General features: G+C 46.3%; 1 protein-coding gene across 1 annotated transcript in view; it reads right to left on the bottom strand.

Annotated features, from left to right (window-relative positions):
- MYO1B (myosin IB) overlaps positions 1 to 15,102 on the bottom strand; it is a 135,568-nt gene extending 120,466 nt beyond the window's left edge. Inside the window, 1 exon segment of the mRNA XM_064158273.1 lies at positions 14,881 to 15,102. The gene's annotated coding sequence lies outside the window, so the exon portion shown is untranslated.
- Between the last annotated feature and the right edge of the window lie 1,997 nt (positions 15,103 to 17,099).

Below are 17,099 nucleotides of genomic sequence, written 5' to 3'. Positions count from 1 at the left end.
TATGTTGGAGTACATGCTTGCAGGATCATAGAATCAGAATTGCTTCAACTGGAAGAAACCTTTGAGTTATTGAGTCCAACCTTCAAACTAACATCACCATGGCTACTAAACCATGTCCTGAAGTGTCAAGTCAACACATTTCTTGAATACTTCCAGGGATGGTGACTCCAATGCCTCCCTGGGCAGCCTGTTCCAATGCCTGACCACTCCTTCCCTGAAGGAATTGTTCCTAGCATCCAAACTAAACCTACCCTAGCACAATTTCAGGCTATTTTCTTTGGTTCTATCACCTGATACTATGGAGAAGAGACTGACACACACACACCCTCCCCGCTCACTCCAATCTTCTTTCAGGGAGTTGTAGAAAACAATGAGGTCTCCCCTCAGCCTCCTCTCATCCAGACTCAACAACCCCAGTTCCCTCAGTCATTTCTCACCAAATGTGTCCTCCAGACCCTTCCCCAGCTTCTCTGGACACACTCTAGTACTTCTATGTCCTTTTTGTAGTGAGGAACCCAAAACTGAACCCAGTATTAAAGGTATTTGAGCTGCTTTTCTCCACACACTCCCACCTTACCCATAGCTTTTTACAACTGTTGTATCTACTTGCAATGCCTCTTGGCTGCAAGGATGGCAAATAAAATGTTGTCACTGTCCACAGCAGTCTTAGTCTTATCAGCCAACCTGAAACAAGAGCTAATGAAAACTATAAATAGAAGATGATGCAAAGAATAGGTAGAACCCCCAAAGCCTTGTCCATTGAAGTTCACACATTCCCTAAGAAGGAAATGAAGCAATGCCCCACTCTTGTCATGTTACAGAATCATCCAGAGTTTTCTACAGTAGACAGCAACAATTGTCAGCAGCTTCCTACAGATGTGCCTTCCTTAGCACACATTTTGAAACGATCCTTGGCTGCAGAGACAGATTGTTTTCCTTCTTCCATTGCATAGCAGCCAAAAGGCAACCTGCTCACCACCAGAACTGACACACTGCAATACTCACAGAGGCTGCAGGCTCTGACTACTAAAAAGAAAGCAAGCTTTTGGTTTCACTACAACCAAACAGCTGTACAAAATAGTAGATTCATAGAATGGTTTAGGTTGGAAAGGATCCTCAAAATCATGTAGTTTCAACTCCCTTGCCATGGGCAGGGACACCTTTCACCACACCAGGTTGCTGAAGGTCTCATCCAACATGGTACTGAACACCTCCAAGGAAGAGGCATCCACAACCTCTCTGGGCAACCTGTGTCAGCACTCTCACTGTGAAGAATTTCTTCCTAATCTCCAGTCTAAATCTGCTCTCCTCAAGCTTAAAGCCACTGCCCCTTGTCCTATCACTACAAGCCCTGTTAAAAAGTCTCTTCCCAGCTTTCTTGCAGGACCTCTTCAGGTACTGGAAGGCCACTGTAAGGTTACTGAGTTAACAATAGCAATATGCATCAGCAGTTCAGCAGCAGAGCTCAAACCAATTCCATGTTCCAGCTCTGATCCTCAGCCCCTGGCAGGCTGCAGTTATGCTTGCCCACTCATTCCCTTTCTTCTCTGTCAGGGAGCAATCAGACCACACAGAGAGAGACACTGACAGGTCACTGCTGCAAAAAGCACCTGGGACATGATGTAATTACATGAACAAACCGAACAGGCACTACAGTCATCTCATACTGCTCCTGACAAACACAAGAACCAATTTAGCAGGAGGCGGAGATTAAATTCATCCTGCTCTGCTGCCCAGCAATCCCCAAATGTCACTGGCCTATGACTGATGCTCAAAAGGTTCAAGTTCTTTGGAAAAAAACGTATAATTGCAGAACTGGTTTGCTTGAAAAAGACCTCCAAGATCATTGGTCAGGCCATTCTCTAACTCCACTAAGTCTGGTGCTAAACTGTGTCGCTCAGCACTGCATTGCTTCATCTTTTAAACACTTCCAGCAGTGGGGATTCCACAGCTGCCCTGAGCAACCTGATCCAATGCTTGACAGCGCCTTCAGGGAAAAAAATAATTTGAATATCTGACCTAAACCTCCGGTCGTATAATTTAAGCCCATTTCCTCTCATATTATCACTTGTTACTTGGGAAGAGACCAATACCCACCCAGCTCCAGCCTCCTTTCAGGGAGTTGCAGGGTGACAGAAGGTCTCCCCTCAACCTCCTCTTTTTCCAGGATGAACACCCCCAGTTCCCTCAGCTGCTCCTTATAAGAGCTGTTCTCCAGACCCTTAACCAGCTTCCTTGCCCTTCTCTGGATATGTCCTTCTTGTAGCGAGGGCCTCAAAACTGAACACAGTATTCATGAGGCAGCCTCACCAATGCCAATTACATGGGAATAATCACTTCCCTGCTCCTGCTGGTCACACTATTGCTGATCAGGCCAGGATGGTGTTGGCCTTCTTGGCCACCTGAGCACACTACTGGGTCATGCTCAGATGGCTATCAACTAGCAGCTCCAGGTCTTTCTCTAAAATCTAACACAGTGTTAGAGTTGTTTTCAAAACAGCAGCATGTGTGTGTTCGGTAAACCTCGTGTTGGTTCAGCAAGTAAACTGAGACAGACTGCAGCCGAACTATTGCAGTGCCCTTTTCACTCAAAGCTGAACTTCCTGACATCAGCATGTATGAAAAAAAAGTTGTCATTATCCAAAGAAAATCCTTGCTTTCCCTCCAAATCCTTTCTTTTCTCTTCCAGTCTCAGGATGAGCAGTGCACCAGCACTTCCTATCTGCTGCCTGTCTGTTGTCTGCTAGAAACACCTGCATTCTTTTTCTGCCCACTTATGACTGCTCACAGGTGTTGTTGCTTTGTCACTATCAAGAGAGTGGAAGAAAAGAGCATGCAGAAACAGCACAAGGTTGCAGTCCACCATTTCCTGGACAAGGGAGTTGAGAATTTGGACAGATTGCAAGCAAGAATGTTAACAGAGACCACAACAGCAGTATGAGCACTCTTCAAAGAACTAAATTGCTTTCTCTGACACTGTGCTTCTTTTCTTTTGGTTTGGCCAGCACCTGGATATCTTCTGAATTCCTTTTCCTTCCACAGTCCTACTGACCAAATCAGTGCTTTGCAAATTGAAAAACTTTGTCATCTGGGACTTTAGAATAAGCTGATTCTGCCTCCAACACAGAGACATGGAGCGGCTCCAAAGGAGGGCCACCAAGATGATCAGTGGGCTGGAGCATTTCTCCTATGAAGACAGGCTACAGAATTTGGGCTGTTCATCCTGGAGAAGAGAAGGCCCCAGGGAAATCTTAAAGCTACACTGCAATATCTGAAGGCAACCTACAGGAAGGCTGGGGAGGGACTGCTTAGAAGGGCTTGTAGTGATAGGATGAGGGACAATGGTTTTGAACTGGAGCGGGGCAGATTTAGGTTGGACATAAGGAGGAAGTTCTTTACAATGCGAGTGGTGAAATACTGGAACACATTGCACAGGGATGTTGTAGTAGCCATGTCCCTGGACACATTCAAGATCAGCCTTGATGTGGCCCTGGGAATCCTGATCTAGTTGGAGGTGTCCCTGCACACTGCAGGGTTGTTGGACAAGATGACTTTTGAGGGTCCCTTCCAACCCAGTGCAATCTGTGAATCTGTGACTGGAACAGGTTGCCCAGGAAGGTCATAGATGCCCCCTCCCTGGAAGTGTTCAAGACCAGGCTGGATGAGGCCTTGAGCAACCTGTTCTAGTGGAAGGTGTCCTTGCCCATAGCACTGGGCCTGGAACTATTTGATCTTTAAAGTCCTTTTCAACCCAAATCATTCTATGATTCCTTTTGGTTTGGCCAATGCCTGAATGTCTTCTGAATTCCTTTTCCTTCTACAGTCCTCCTGAGCAAATCAGCATTTTACAAACTGAAAAAGTCTGTTGTCTGGGGCTTCTGAATGAGGTGTTTCTCACATCTTACCAACTGAGCAAGAGCAATTGGTGGAAAGCCTGGTGCAACTTTATTTTCTGTAGGCACATTACATGTGCACACCAGATCCCTTGAGTAGTTAACAACAAACAGCTCTAGTAAATTGCACAAGGGAAATGTGGCATTACAGGGTATATTTGTGTTAGGACTGCAGGAATGTTCTCATTCAGCATCAGCTAAAAGGAACAGCTCTTTAGCAAGATCAGATTAGGGCAGAGTTGCATGCCAGAGACTGCAATTGAGATGACAGATTTGTCCAGCAGAATTCCATAGGAGGAACGAAAGCTCTGCTGGCTCCTGCCATCAAACACCATGCTTGTAGCTAAAGATTGGGCAATCCTCAAGAAAGTCCTGCTGAACAAATAGCTACAATCATGTGAAGTATTATCTTTTAGTAGTTTAACAACAGAGGCTTAGCTGCAGTTCAGTGAATCCGCCAGTGTCACAATCTGAGCACATGAGGAAGTGTACAAGTGGTCACTGGGACATTATCTCCTCCTGACATAAGCAGTGGCTGAAACTTGCCTCATTAACAGGACTCGAGTCTTTTATAAATGCAGAGGAAAGAGGTTTGCTTGCTGCTTCTGGACTTCATTGGTGTATGCTGAGGTGGCAGCGCTGGAGTTTTTTGTTTTCTTGGGAGGTGGTGGGTTTTTTCTTTTACATCAGCTTGGTTACAACCTATGTTAAGCTGTAATTATTTGTTATTGAGCTCCCCAAAGTAAGGGATGCCTCTTTTGTGTCTCTGCTCATACCCTTCCATCACCAGCCCACGCACCACACTCATCTACCTTGTAAAAGGTGCACAGTGCCTTGCCACGAAACAAAGATAACCTCAGCCATGTATGCAGAAGATAAAGCTTATAGAATCACAAAAATGTTTGTGTTGGTAGGGGCCTCCAAAGGTCATCTAGTCCAACCCTCCTGCAGTCAGCAGAGACATCATCCACTAGATCAGGCTGCCCAGAGCCTTGCTGGCATTCAAGAACTCCAGTGATGGGCCTCAACTCCCTCCCCCAGCAGCCACTTCCATTTTCCCACCAACTTCATGGTACAGAACTTTTTCCTAACATCCAGCCTAAGTCTGTTCCTCTCTAATTTCAAATCACTGCCCTTCGCCCTATCACTGCAGGCCTTTGTAAACAATCCCTCTGCAACCTTCTTGTAGGCCCCTTCGGGTACTGAAAGGTCTCCCCAGAGCCTTCTCTTCTCCAGGCTGAACAACCCCAGCTCCCTCAGCCTGTCTTAGCAGAGGTGCTCCAGCCCTCTCTGATTGTTTTTGTGGCACTCCTCTGAACCCACTCCATCAGTAAGACTAATTATTGAGCCTGAGGGAAGGAGTGAGGGGCTGTCTGCATTCCCCTAGGGCTACTCTCTGCTGCTCTTGCATACTAGTTTGGGTATCATCAGCATGGATATTACCTGCTGTGAGAGACCACAGGTGTACCTGTTGTGCTGTTTCTTTTTTATACTCCCAGCAGCACAGGTTTTCAAATTACTTCTAATAATTATAATAATTATTTTGCAACTACAGCACACTAACTGCCACCAGTAACCTATTCCTAAGTCAACCTGCAGCTCTGCTTTAACTCATACAGTCATGATAGTTAGAAGAAAATCTTTTGGGTCCTTCAACACTTCTAGGTGTGGTGGAGGGGCTGCAGCCCCAAAACTGAGGCCTCCCTATGCCTCTACATGCCTGGACATGTTTTTCTGCCAGGACCCATGGCAGTAAACAGGTTGTGTAACACACATGCCCAGCCTGTGTACCCCTGGGGTCTGCCTAGGTGATCCCCTCTTTGGGAGGGTCCAGGCAAACAGCTACTGCCTATTAAGGTAAGGTTTGGGTTACTGCCAGCCTGATTGGTCACTTTAGATGGCCAAAACGAGCCACGAATCTTGGCTCAGAGTCTATAAAGAGGGGTGCAAAGGAGCACCACGTGTTCAGAGGTTCAAGATCAGCTCTCTGATCCATATAGCAGCCCTGATCTGCTTGCAAGGCCTAGACACAGGATCGGGCCCTCACTTGCAAACTCACTGAGGCTCAGCTCTCTTGCATTGATCTCAAGGCACAGTTAAGCTGTCTGCGTACCCTTTGAGAAGCAGAGCACATGCACGCCTGCACTTGATACATATATGGGGAGCCGAGAGCCCCCTGCCTAAGCCTAGAGCTATCTCGAATTGTCCACGGAAATCAATCTCCCAGCAGTCTGGCACACATTGCATGCCCACTGCTTTAGCTTGGAGAATTAGATCAGCAGACCTTCCAGATTGTCTGCAAACCCACGACCACAGCCTGCTAGCTGTGAGAAGACCGTGCCAGAAGCTGCACGGACAAATCCTCCCCCTGAACCTGGAAATCCTACCAGCTGACCATCCCTGGACACACAGTATCCAGAAGCAGCAGCAGCAGCATCGAGGCAGAGACCACTTCACACCAGGAGAGAAGGTCAGAGAAATCCTGTTTACCCCAGAGACTGGGAACACTTATCATTCCTCTGCAAGCTGGGAAGACCCCAGCTTCACCAAGACCTGAATACTGGACACACGCTGTGACACAATCCTGGGAGGGTGATTATTAATAATTAATACTAAAGAGCAACACATTTAAGAAGCTTTAATTCCTTTGTAAAATAAGTTACCTCTGTCTTGGGATAGATACAGTTTCAGCCCTCACTGGGCAAACAGCATAGCTCCTAAGCAGGCATTAAGCCTAAGGGAATCTTTTTCTCTGTCTATAGTTGATAATTTGATAATTAATAATCCAGTCCCTGTAAATATATCATATCCTGACTGTTTTAATAACCATGCAAAAGAACTTGATTACATAGTGGTTGGGGGTGGTACAAATTTGTAAATATTAATTTTAATAAATAATTTTATAAAAATTTAATACCACCTCAAATTAATTTCTCACCTCCCCCTAATAAGGAAGGAATAAGAAAAATCCCCCTCCACAACACTAGGACACCTTTAAAAGCAGCTAAAATAATCAAAATATGGCTGGTATTCCATTTTTATATTGCAAAACTGTCTCTTCATTTTGGATTAGGAACCAGACAAGGAGTAAAGGCTTCAAATTGGAAGGAGTTTAATTGAAATTAAAAATGAGGCAGAAATTCTTCCCTATGAGTGTGGTGAGGCACTGGAACAGGTTGTCCAGAGACACTGTAGCGGCTTCAACCTTGGAAGTGTTGAAAGCCAGGCTGAATGGGGCCTTGAGCAATCTGATCTAGTAGGAGTTGTCTCTCCTGCCCATGGCAGGGGGGTTGGAGCTAGATGACCTCTAAGGCCCCTTCCAACACAAAGCTGACAAGCTTCAAAGATTATAGGTGTGGAGTAGCCTTTCCTGTAATGGTTGTTTTGGAGCCTGGTAATTTTTTTTCAAGTTACTTCTAATTTAATGGGAAGAACACCTTGGGCTCTCAAAATGCATCTGGAAATAAGTATTCACTAACAAGGCTATTTGCAGTCCAAAACTCTGGTTGAAGTCCCACTGACTTCAGCAGAAACAGAAACCATGGTGGTTTCTGACATTCAGGCTTTCCTTAGTCATTGCCTGACCACATTCCAGGTCCACGTCTACAAAAATGGATAAAATATTCAGGAATAAAAGGATTCTCCTTTTGGCACATACACTGATAACATTTTCTTGAACCTTTCACAAAAGAAGCAAAATGTAACTGCAAAATTCTCAAAGGTCTTGCTTCTTTCATAAATCTCAATCAAAAACATTTCATAGAGTCACAGAATGGTTTTAGGTTGGAAAAGACCTTAAAGATCATCTAGTTCCAATCCCCCCTGCCATGGCCAGGGACACCTTCCACTATACCAGACTTCTCAAGGCCCCATCCAACCTGGCCCTTGAACACCTCCAGGGAGGAAGCACTCACAACCTTCCTGGGCAACCTGTTCCAGTGTCTCACCACTCTCACTGGAATGAATTTCTTCCTAATCTCCAGTCTAAATCTGCCCTCCTCAAACTTCAATGTGTTCCCTCTCATCCTATCACCACAAGCCCTTGTAAGAAGTCCCTTCCTGGCCTTATTGTAGGCTCCCTTCAGGTATTGGAAGGTCACTCTAAGATCTCCCCGGAGCCTTCTTCTCTTTAGGCTGAGAACTGTCAGACTGACAGCATTCTTCCAACAATGTGAAGACGTGAGTACAGAACGGGAACACAAAATAAACACCCTAATTTTTAAAAGAGAAAACACCCAACTCATAAAAAGTAGCTTTTACTACTGAACATCCAAATCCCACTAAGCAGGGGATGCCCTTTTAAACTGATTGCCTTCATCTTTCAAGCTGCCGCTTGAAAGCTCTGTGCTGATTTTCTGGGCTCCTGCCCAATCCAAAGGTCATGTTTGCATAGCTGTGGCAGAACAGGGGCAAAACCCCCAAGGTAGCACTTATTTATTTTGGGAGATGATCTTGTTTGTTGTATGTCACATACCAATAGCTCTCAGCTGCACCAGAGCTTGAGTTTAGAAGATCCTCCCAGTAGTGTATCTCCACAAAGCACTCCTTAAAACCAACCAGCCCTGACAAAGTCCAAACATTTATTTCAGCTGAGCTTTCATTCCTTTAGAGATGATCCAGTGATCAACTGTAATTTGGGCCTTTCACTTATACTTTTACTGTACTGTGGTTTTTATTTTCCCTTCCACACCCTGCCACTGCACTCTGCTCTCTGTCACTTTACTCTGCTCCAGTAAGACCTCATGCAGAGTACGGTGTCCAACTCTGGACACACCAGTAATTAACTGGTTACTGGTTTAGCTGTAGGTTTAACATGTCTAGTTTGTAGGTCTAACTACTCTCATGATAAGCTGCCTTTCAACCCTTACTATCGTTTTTCTGGCCCCTGTCCAAGCCTCTCCTGATGAAAAAAGGTATTCCTGCTCAAGTTAGATATTCCAAGTGTTCCTGCTTTCACATTTAGTAAGTATGAGCTCCTCTAGAAAAAAGCTTTAGTCTCCGACCTGGAACATAAAGTTCTAGCAAAGCTATTCGGTGGACAACTATCTGGTCCCCAGAGACCCAGAAGAAATGGCACCTCTTCTTCTCTAAGCCAGTCACCAGTGCTGCTCTGTTAAGCTTATTTTCTTCCTCAGAGGTACAATGGAGAGGATTAATACCAACTTCACTCCTTTGGACAGCTCTCTTGAAAACACAGCTACCTTCTCATTACAGCACTATCCATAGAGTCCTTAAGAATCTTTGATCTAAAAGGACACCTCTGACTATCCTACAAATTGTTTTAACAATGAAAAGCATGAAAATCCAGAGGGTAAGTGCCACTTCCTTTGCTCCTGCTTTCCCCAGATACAGAATTGCACACTTTAGGACCCAGTGGTTTTCCTCGTTTCATTTCTGAGGTGCAGATTTTCAAACATCAGTGGAAAAGATTAAAGCACAGTATCAGAAGATCTGTTATGCAAAAAGAACTTGTTACCTGAAGGTCAAGTCTTTACAGAGATAATCACACACCACTACCTTCTTGTAGACATAAGGAAGAAAAGCCTCCAGAAAGAAAATACAGAGCCATAGAAGCATTTCAATTGGAAAAGACCTTTGAGATTATTGGGTCCCACCAAGATCTAACTCTACCAAGGCTGATGCTACATCATGTCCCTCAGCACTGCATCTCTGCCTCTTTGAAAGACCTCCAAGAACGAGGATTCAACCACCTCTCTGGGCAGTCTGTTTCAGTGTTTGAGAACCCTTTCGGTGAAGAAGTTTTTTCTCTTATCCAACCTAAACCTCCTCTGGTGCAACTTAAGGCCATTTTCCTCTCCTGAGATCTTCTCCCTTCCAACTAACAAGTGACAGGATAAGAGACCAACACCCACTGGGCTTCCACCTCCGAGCTGTAGAGGGCAATGAGGGCAGCCTCCTCCAGACTAAACAACCTCACTTCTCCCAGCCACTCCTTACCAGACTTGCCCTCCAGACCCTTCACGAGCTTTGTTGCCCTTCTCTGGACACGCTCCAGCACCTCAATGTCCTTCTTGTAGTGAGGGGCCCTGAACTGAACCCAGTACTGGGTGTACTGTGTACAGTACCCAGTGTGGCCTCATTGGAGGAGATGTTATTTGGCACCTACTCATAATTATATCTCCTCCCTTTTCTCTTTCCTGTATGCTCTTTCTTCCTGCTATCTTTTCTTTTCATGGCCCTCTTGCCCAACAGCAGAAGGATTTCTGTGAAGTTCAGACCCTCATCAGGACTTCTGTCTCTAGAAGGCAGGGAGAGCAAGGCCTACACCCACATCAGAGCAACCCCAAGGCAGAACTGCACAAAGTCAAAGGGCAAGGCAACTTCCTAAACCCAGAGATAAACCCACACTCCCCATCTCTGCAAAAGAGAAAATCTTTGTGACAGCAAATGCTTCTCACCCTCAGTCCTTGGGACTCTGGATATTTGGATTCCTTATCTTGAGCCTTCAGCTTATCTGCTGAAATGTTCAATCTGGCTGCTTAGGCTAGGCACTGCCTCTTCACTGCCTTCATCCCAAAGGCTGAAGCATTAGTGTGTGCTTTTCACCGGAGAGAAGGGATGCTGCTCTGGCCCCTGGAGTCCTCTTACTCCTGATAAACTGTTCTCATAGAAGGATTCCTCAATCAGTCTGCATCCAGGAGGGCTTAATCTCTGAAGTTGTGTTTTGATCCTTCAGCCTTTCTCACTGAAAGATTTTCATCACCACAGCCACTTTGCTAGATGAAGAAATGCACACATTTACCTGCTGATACCAAGTGGAAAATTTCCCACTTAGGAGGAGGTGGGAGAGACAAAAAGATTGTCTGCTCAGTTCTCTCTAAAAGCTACACCACTAGCTCTTGCATGGGAAAAGGCAATCTAGATAGTTCTAGCCTTGCACCTGGAGGATACATCGTCTAAAATCCCGAGTTTGCATGCAACTCCAAAAACTCCACAGTTACTTGAAAGAATGGAAGCAAAAAATTACATAAAACTGCTTGGTTTTGCAAAAAGTTGTTTCAGAAACTGTGCAAAGGACCAAAAATGGCAGGAGCCACTGGAAATGACTGTGTCTGCCATAAACCTCTATTACAGCTCTATTCAGAGTCTGTCACGTGCCAGGCTGGTCCCTGAGGATCAAGCCAGGAATTTCACTGTCATCTGCCTCCCAGCTACAGGATATGACTGCAGCAAGCATGGACATATCAGTGGTTTCTGGAGGACTGGGGACAGGTATTAGAGATAAGTAAAGAAGAGGTCATTTGGTTTGAGACAACAAAACAGATTGTCAGAAGACCAAAGCAAAAGGGGTGGGCGTCAGGATGAAGGTGCCAGACTCTTTTCATTTGTGTCCAGTGAGAGGACAAGAAACAACCGGTATAAGCTGGAAAACAGGAGGTTCCACCTCAACATGAGGAGACACTTCTTTACTGTGAGGGTGATAGAACACTGGAACAGGCTACCCAGAGAGGTTGTGAAGTCTGTCTCTGGAGACTTTCAAATGCCACCTGGATGTGTTCCTGTGTGACCTGCCCTAGGTGATGCTACTCTGGCAGGGGCAGTTGGATTCGATCTCCGGAGGGGAGGTGCCTTCAAATCCCCAACATTCTGTGAAAAGAATACCTACTGAGGTATAGAAGCTGAAAACTCAGAGGGTGTGACAAAAAAGCCCTCCTTTATTTGCTCAAGGAGCGGAGATACTTCTAGTCAAAGGGGAAAAAAATTCCTACTTTTATGTATTTTTATGTATGTGAAAGGGCATGGAAAAGTTTTGGGACCCTCACCTTCCTCTTTCCCCACCATTCTCCCCCAAAATGGAGCTTAAGTCCAACAGAATTAAAGGAAAAAAAGGCAGTTCCTGGTCTCCACACTTTCTTCAGACACCAAAATCTGGAGTCATACAAACCAAAAAAGCAAAGCTTTCACAATCTACAACCAAACTAGGACACAACTGCAAAGGGTGAATGTTTTGAGGCCAATTCTCAAACCCACCAGGAGACATTCACAAAAAGACCCTTGTTGCAGTTCCAGCATCCTCTCTAACAGAAGAGGACAAAGAGTTGCAGCCCTTTCCACCATCCCAAAACAAAATCTGTTCTTTTTGGGATTTTTTTTTTTCATTCTAGGAACTGCAACACAAAAGAACAATAATTCTTCATTGCTTCTTTATGACAAAGCCTGCCTTGATGTTAGTTTATACATCAGAAATCAAGCTCTGGTTTCATTCTTTTTGAAGGATATGAATGGAGAGGTTACATAAGGGTGTAATAGGAGCTGTTACTTCCTTTTCCAGTTGAAGAGAAAAAGCTACGGATCAGGTTACAGACTCAAGGGCTCTGGTCATCACTACTGCAGCCTTAATTTTTTTGCCAGTAGTCCCCCAACGAACACGAGAAGCTACTTAGAAGGGCTCTGAGAATTTAAAAGACTTAAGTACATGGCTGCTTAGAGGGGGAAGTCTTTATTTTTGTCTTTAATCAAACTCAGGAAATTCCCTAAGCTTGACGCATGCCATCACTCAAGTCACTATTTTCCATTTCAGTTTGTCTTTCAATAGCACAGAAAAGAAGGATGAATGAAAACAAGGTAAGGTTTACAGGACAGTCTACATGTGAGCTGCATAAGCAAACTCGGCACACGTAGCTCAACTTTGGCAGGTCAGTTAACCATACAGGGCAAGCAAAAAGAGGAAACACAGGAATGTCCAGACCAGCTTACACAAGCACTAAGCTGTTCTCCAAACCATGCCACTTGCACTTTCCTCACCTTCCTCTCCAGTTCCCAAGCCACAGTGATTATTGCTGCTGAAGGAAGATGAGATCAGACTCCAACACGAGGAATTTCTGTTCCCACAGAGCTCAGAGGAATCAGATGATCTCAGAGGATCATGTGAAACAAGTCCACGACACTTCCATGAGGCAGAGTATCACCAGTATGCTGCCAGCAGTTTAATAAGAGTGCACAATGGGAAAAATTAATGGCTTTGCTTGTGTTTCCAATTCTCCTCTCCCACTTCCTCCTCTCATTTGCCAGACTTATTTTCTCTTCCTCCAGAAGCACTAGCAGGCTTGCAAAGTACATCTGCCTTTCTAAAGGAGTTGCATCAAAGCTTGCACAACGTTTGGAAGGGCTAACACACAGAATTACACTAAACTACTGTCCCTGGTATAATTTCCTTACTGAGTTCTTCTGCACAGAAATCACAGAATGATTTAACAAAGTCTCTTGTACAAAGAAAGGAAACAAAAAAGAAGCAAGTTTCTGTGATCTAGGATGCTTCCATCAGTTCTTTCACTTTCACCTTCACCTTGTTGAGCAGTCAGCCTCTTTGTGGTGCCTATACTGAACCAGAAGCTTTTAAGTTGTTGATCAAAGATGCCACCTAACACCACACAGGTGTTTTCAGAAATATCTTCCCTAAGGATGGGGGTGGAATTTGTGGTAAAAACACCAGTAATACAATGGTCAGCTCTGACACTAGCAGTGGTCACACTTAGGAAGTACCACCACACCTTCACACACAACCAAGCCAGAGGCAGCATGCTGCATTAAGCGCTACATTAAAAATGTTTTTAAAGCTTAGGCCTGGAATGACTGGAAATAAAAACACATGAAGAGATGTCACTACCTTTAATACATTTAAAAGCAGCCAAGCCCTGAACTCTACTTTAACAGATGGGTCAGGCTATTTCTGTTCCCCAACACTGCACGCTCTTGGGGGAAGCCTTGTTTTTGACACAGGGCTTGACAAAGTGATGATTCATCCAGGGAAGGATGGGCAGGCAGCTTGTTGCCAGCCTTAATTCACAATAGGATAGCAGGATACGGGAAACTCATGATTCAACACAAAAACTGCAGAGTCAGCCATTCCCCCTCATCTTTACGTTTTCCAGTGCTAATTTCTAACCTGGATACATTTTAACTAGTTTCTCCAAAATAAATTTTAAGGGTAGCTTTTACTTCATCACTGTCACATCTCTTCTCTACAATAGTATGTAGCAATTGAAACAGTGACATCATCTGGAATTGCAGAGGGTGAAGTCACTTGGAAAAGCAAACAGTGTGAGCATGGACTTAGGAGCACACAGGTACTGTGGGCAAAACGAGCGAGCACTAGGTGACGGTACCCCCAGCCCTGCTCCCTGCAGGCCCTGCAAGGGTGGCCATTGTTTTCCACGGCGAGTCCGGCCGCTCCAAGGAACAAAGGGATGCCCATCCCAAAACACAGCAGATGTCCTACACCGAATCCCAGCTGGCTTGAACTCCATCGGCGCAAACAGACGGTCTGAGTTGGGAGGCTGCAACAAACCATCCCCTCTGGGACAACGACCCTGCCCTGGAAAGCTCTTCCTCAAGGCTCCACAAGTTCCCCGACGGCTGAATTCATCACCCTGCTCCAAGTTAGCAGCACTCTTCCCACGGTCCCCCGCTCTCCCCCCAGGTCCGAGGCCGCTCTTTCCAGCAAAACAAAGCCGCGCACACATGGGAATTATTTTAGGCAAGAAGAAACAGATGCCACGGTCCTCCCAGAAAAGGCAGGCGCGCACACGCACTCCAGTACGAGTGTGTGCGACAGGATCCGAACCGTCTCTGCGGGTGTGCACGCCAGTGTTCACACCGAAATCAAGCTGCCTCAAGTCTGTAGCTCCCCACCAGACGCTAACGAAAGCCACAACGCCCCTAAATCGTCCCCAAGGCGCAGTTTTGCCCCGGGAAAGGACAGCCAGAAGGCTATGAGGCACATGTTCCCCGTTCTCGCACCCAGACCCCCGACATCGCCTCTACCTACTCGCAAAGAAGCTGGCAAGAAATCCCCATGTTGCCCCCCACCAAGCTTCTGCAGCACCGACCCCATCCCTACCCTCGCGGAGGGAGCATCGGGGGCGGTCCTTCTCCGTCTCGGCGGGACACCGGAGCTCTGCGTTCCCATTCCACACAACGAAAAGTCCCGAGTCCGGCAAGGGAGATGGCGTGGGATGAGTCTTACCTCTGCTGCCGAAAGGCGCTGCCCGCGTTCCGCGGCCGCCCGACGCCTCCTGCCCCGAGCCGGCAGCAGACGCTTCCCAGCCCAAGCGCAAGCACGACGGAGGGGACCGCGAGCGAGGTACCCAGCCCCGGCCCCTCCCCGCCCGTGAGGGGCGGAGGCACCGCCCGTCGCCCCAGCCTCGTAGCGCCGCCCGGTGGGCGCCGCTCCCAGCGCCGAGTGCTGCACGCCCCGCAGCCGCCTTCCTCCTGCCCCGTGGCGGCTCCGCAGGTGACCCCGCGCGGGCTGAGCGGCGGCAGGTGCTCCGAGTTGGAGCGAAGGCCTCACCTGAGCTCAGTGTGCTGCGAGCCTGGGCGCTGAATCCCTCAATCCTGTCCCGATCAGCCCTTCCCCACTCCTACTTTAGGATTAATTGTTTGTGGGTTCCCCCCCCCCCCTGTATAGTTCACCTTCTCCTTCAGAAGCTAACCAAGAAGAGAAACTGACCTGTCTGAGCAAGAAGCCCGACATCCGCTGCGAGAGCTCTGGAGAGTTGTTTGCATAATCTATTCACAATGTGCCAGCATTTAATTGCAAGCACTCGAAAGCACTTACAGCAAGCTTTGCCATAACATATCTTACCTGCTCAGTCGTGCTCCTGATAAGCACACGAACCATCAACAATGTAGGGCAGCTCCCCCATTGTCTGAAAAGAAGTGGGGGGGGAAAAAGAATAAACTCTGCTATGGGTTGTATTCACAGTGTGTGTTGGTCATTCCCTGCCCTGAAACTGACTCTGAGGTCAAGGCAGCAGCTATTTCTCCCTACCTCCATAAAACTTCCCCAATACACAGATGAGACAGGGGAGTGTTCAGGTCTGTATCACATTCACTTGCTTCCTGACAAAAGACTCTACATAAAAAAATGTAGAGAATTCCAGCATGATGAGGGTTGGAAGTGATCTCTGGGGATCATCCAGTACAACTCACCTGCTAAAGCAGGGTCACCTACAGCAGGTTATCTGGGATCACAGTGTCCAGGTGGGTTTGGAAACTCACTGGAGAAGGAGAGTCCACAATCTATCTGGACAGCCTGATGCAGGGCTCCAGCACTCTCACAGCAAAGAAGTTTTCCCCATGTTTATGTTGAACCTCCAGATTGTGTCCACTGCTCCTTATCCTATCACTGGACACCACTGAAAAGAGTCTAGTCCCATCCTTTTGCCCTCCACCATTTAGCTACTGATCAGCACTGAGAAGATCCCCTCTTAGGCTGCTCTTCCCCAGGTTAAATAGCCCCAGGTCCCTCTACATTTCCTCCTCACAGGGATGCTCCAGTCCCCTCAGCAACTTTGGAGCCCATCAGTAGTTCTCTGTCTCTCTTGAACTGAGGAGCCAAGAACTTGATTCAGTCCTCCAGATGTGGTCTCACTAGGGCAAAGCAGAGGACAAGTAGAACATCTCTTGACCTACTGGCTGCACTCACCCCAGCATCCTATTGGCCTTCCTAGCTACTAGAACACATTGCTGGCTCTTGAGGAATGGGTCCACCAGCATTCCCAGGTCCTTTTTGATGGAGCAACTTTATTGCCTATGATTTTTCCTAAGAAACCAATTACCACATCATCTTTTTTCTGTTTGTTGTTTGTTTTATGGGTTTTTGTTGTTGTTGTTTCTTTGTTTATTTCCCCCCATGTTTTCAGGCAGGCTTTTCCAAGCTGGGTTGATTTTAAACAGCAATAAGCTTCCATTCAACTACAAGCAAACTCCTTGTCTGATAAATAATAGTAAAGAGGACCTGAACTGAAGACACACAACCAAAATTCTTCAGTAGTTGGAAGAAACCCAGCTCACACCCAAGGATTCAATAGGATCATAAACATAAAATGCAAAATGCAATTTAAAAGCCTTTTAAGTGCCAGGAATTAGAGCCTCACAGCCCTGCTCATCCATAGCCTCACTACTGGTTGATGATCTGAGGATCTTCAGAGCAGATGCTTACCTCCTAATATTTGTCTCACCCTTTTGTTTCCATATCTGTAAAAATATTGACTACTCGCTTTACTAGTGGTCAAAAACTGCTCCAGAAAAGTATTTTTTCCCACTGAAAATTCAAAGACAAAATGAAAACTCAATTCTACAGAGGCAGTGACAGCCTGATGTGAGTATCTCTCCAGATACCCACAAAATTCTCCTTTTGGTTTGGAGTGGTCTGAGAGAGACACAGGCAAGAACTCATCCTGA

This window comes from Pogoniulus pusillus, chromosome 2, assembly GCF_015220805.1.
Source record: "Pogoniulus pusillus isolate bPogPus1 chromosome 2, bPogPus1.pri, whole genome shotgun sequence".
NCBI lineage: Eukaryota > Metazoa > Chordata > Aves > Piciformes > Lybiidae > Pogoniulus > Pogoniulus pusillus.
The sequence above is the reverse complement of the archived record's forward strand: the minus strand, read 5'-3'. Positions and strand labels throughout refer to the sequence as shown.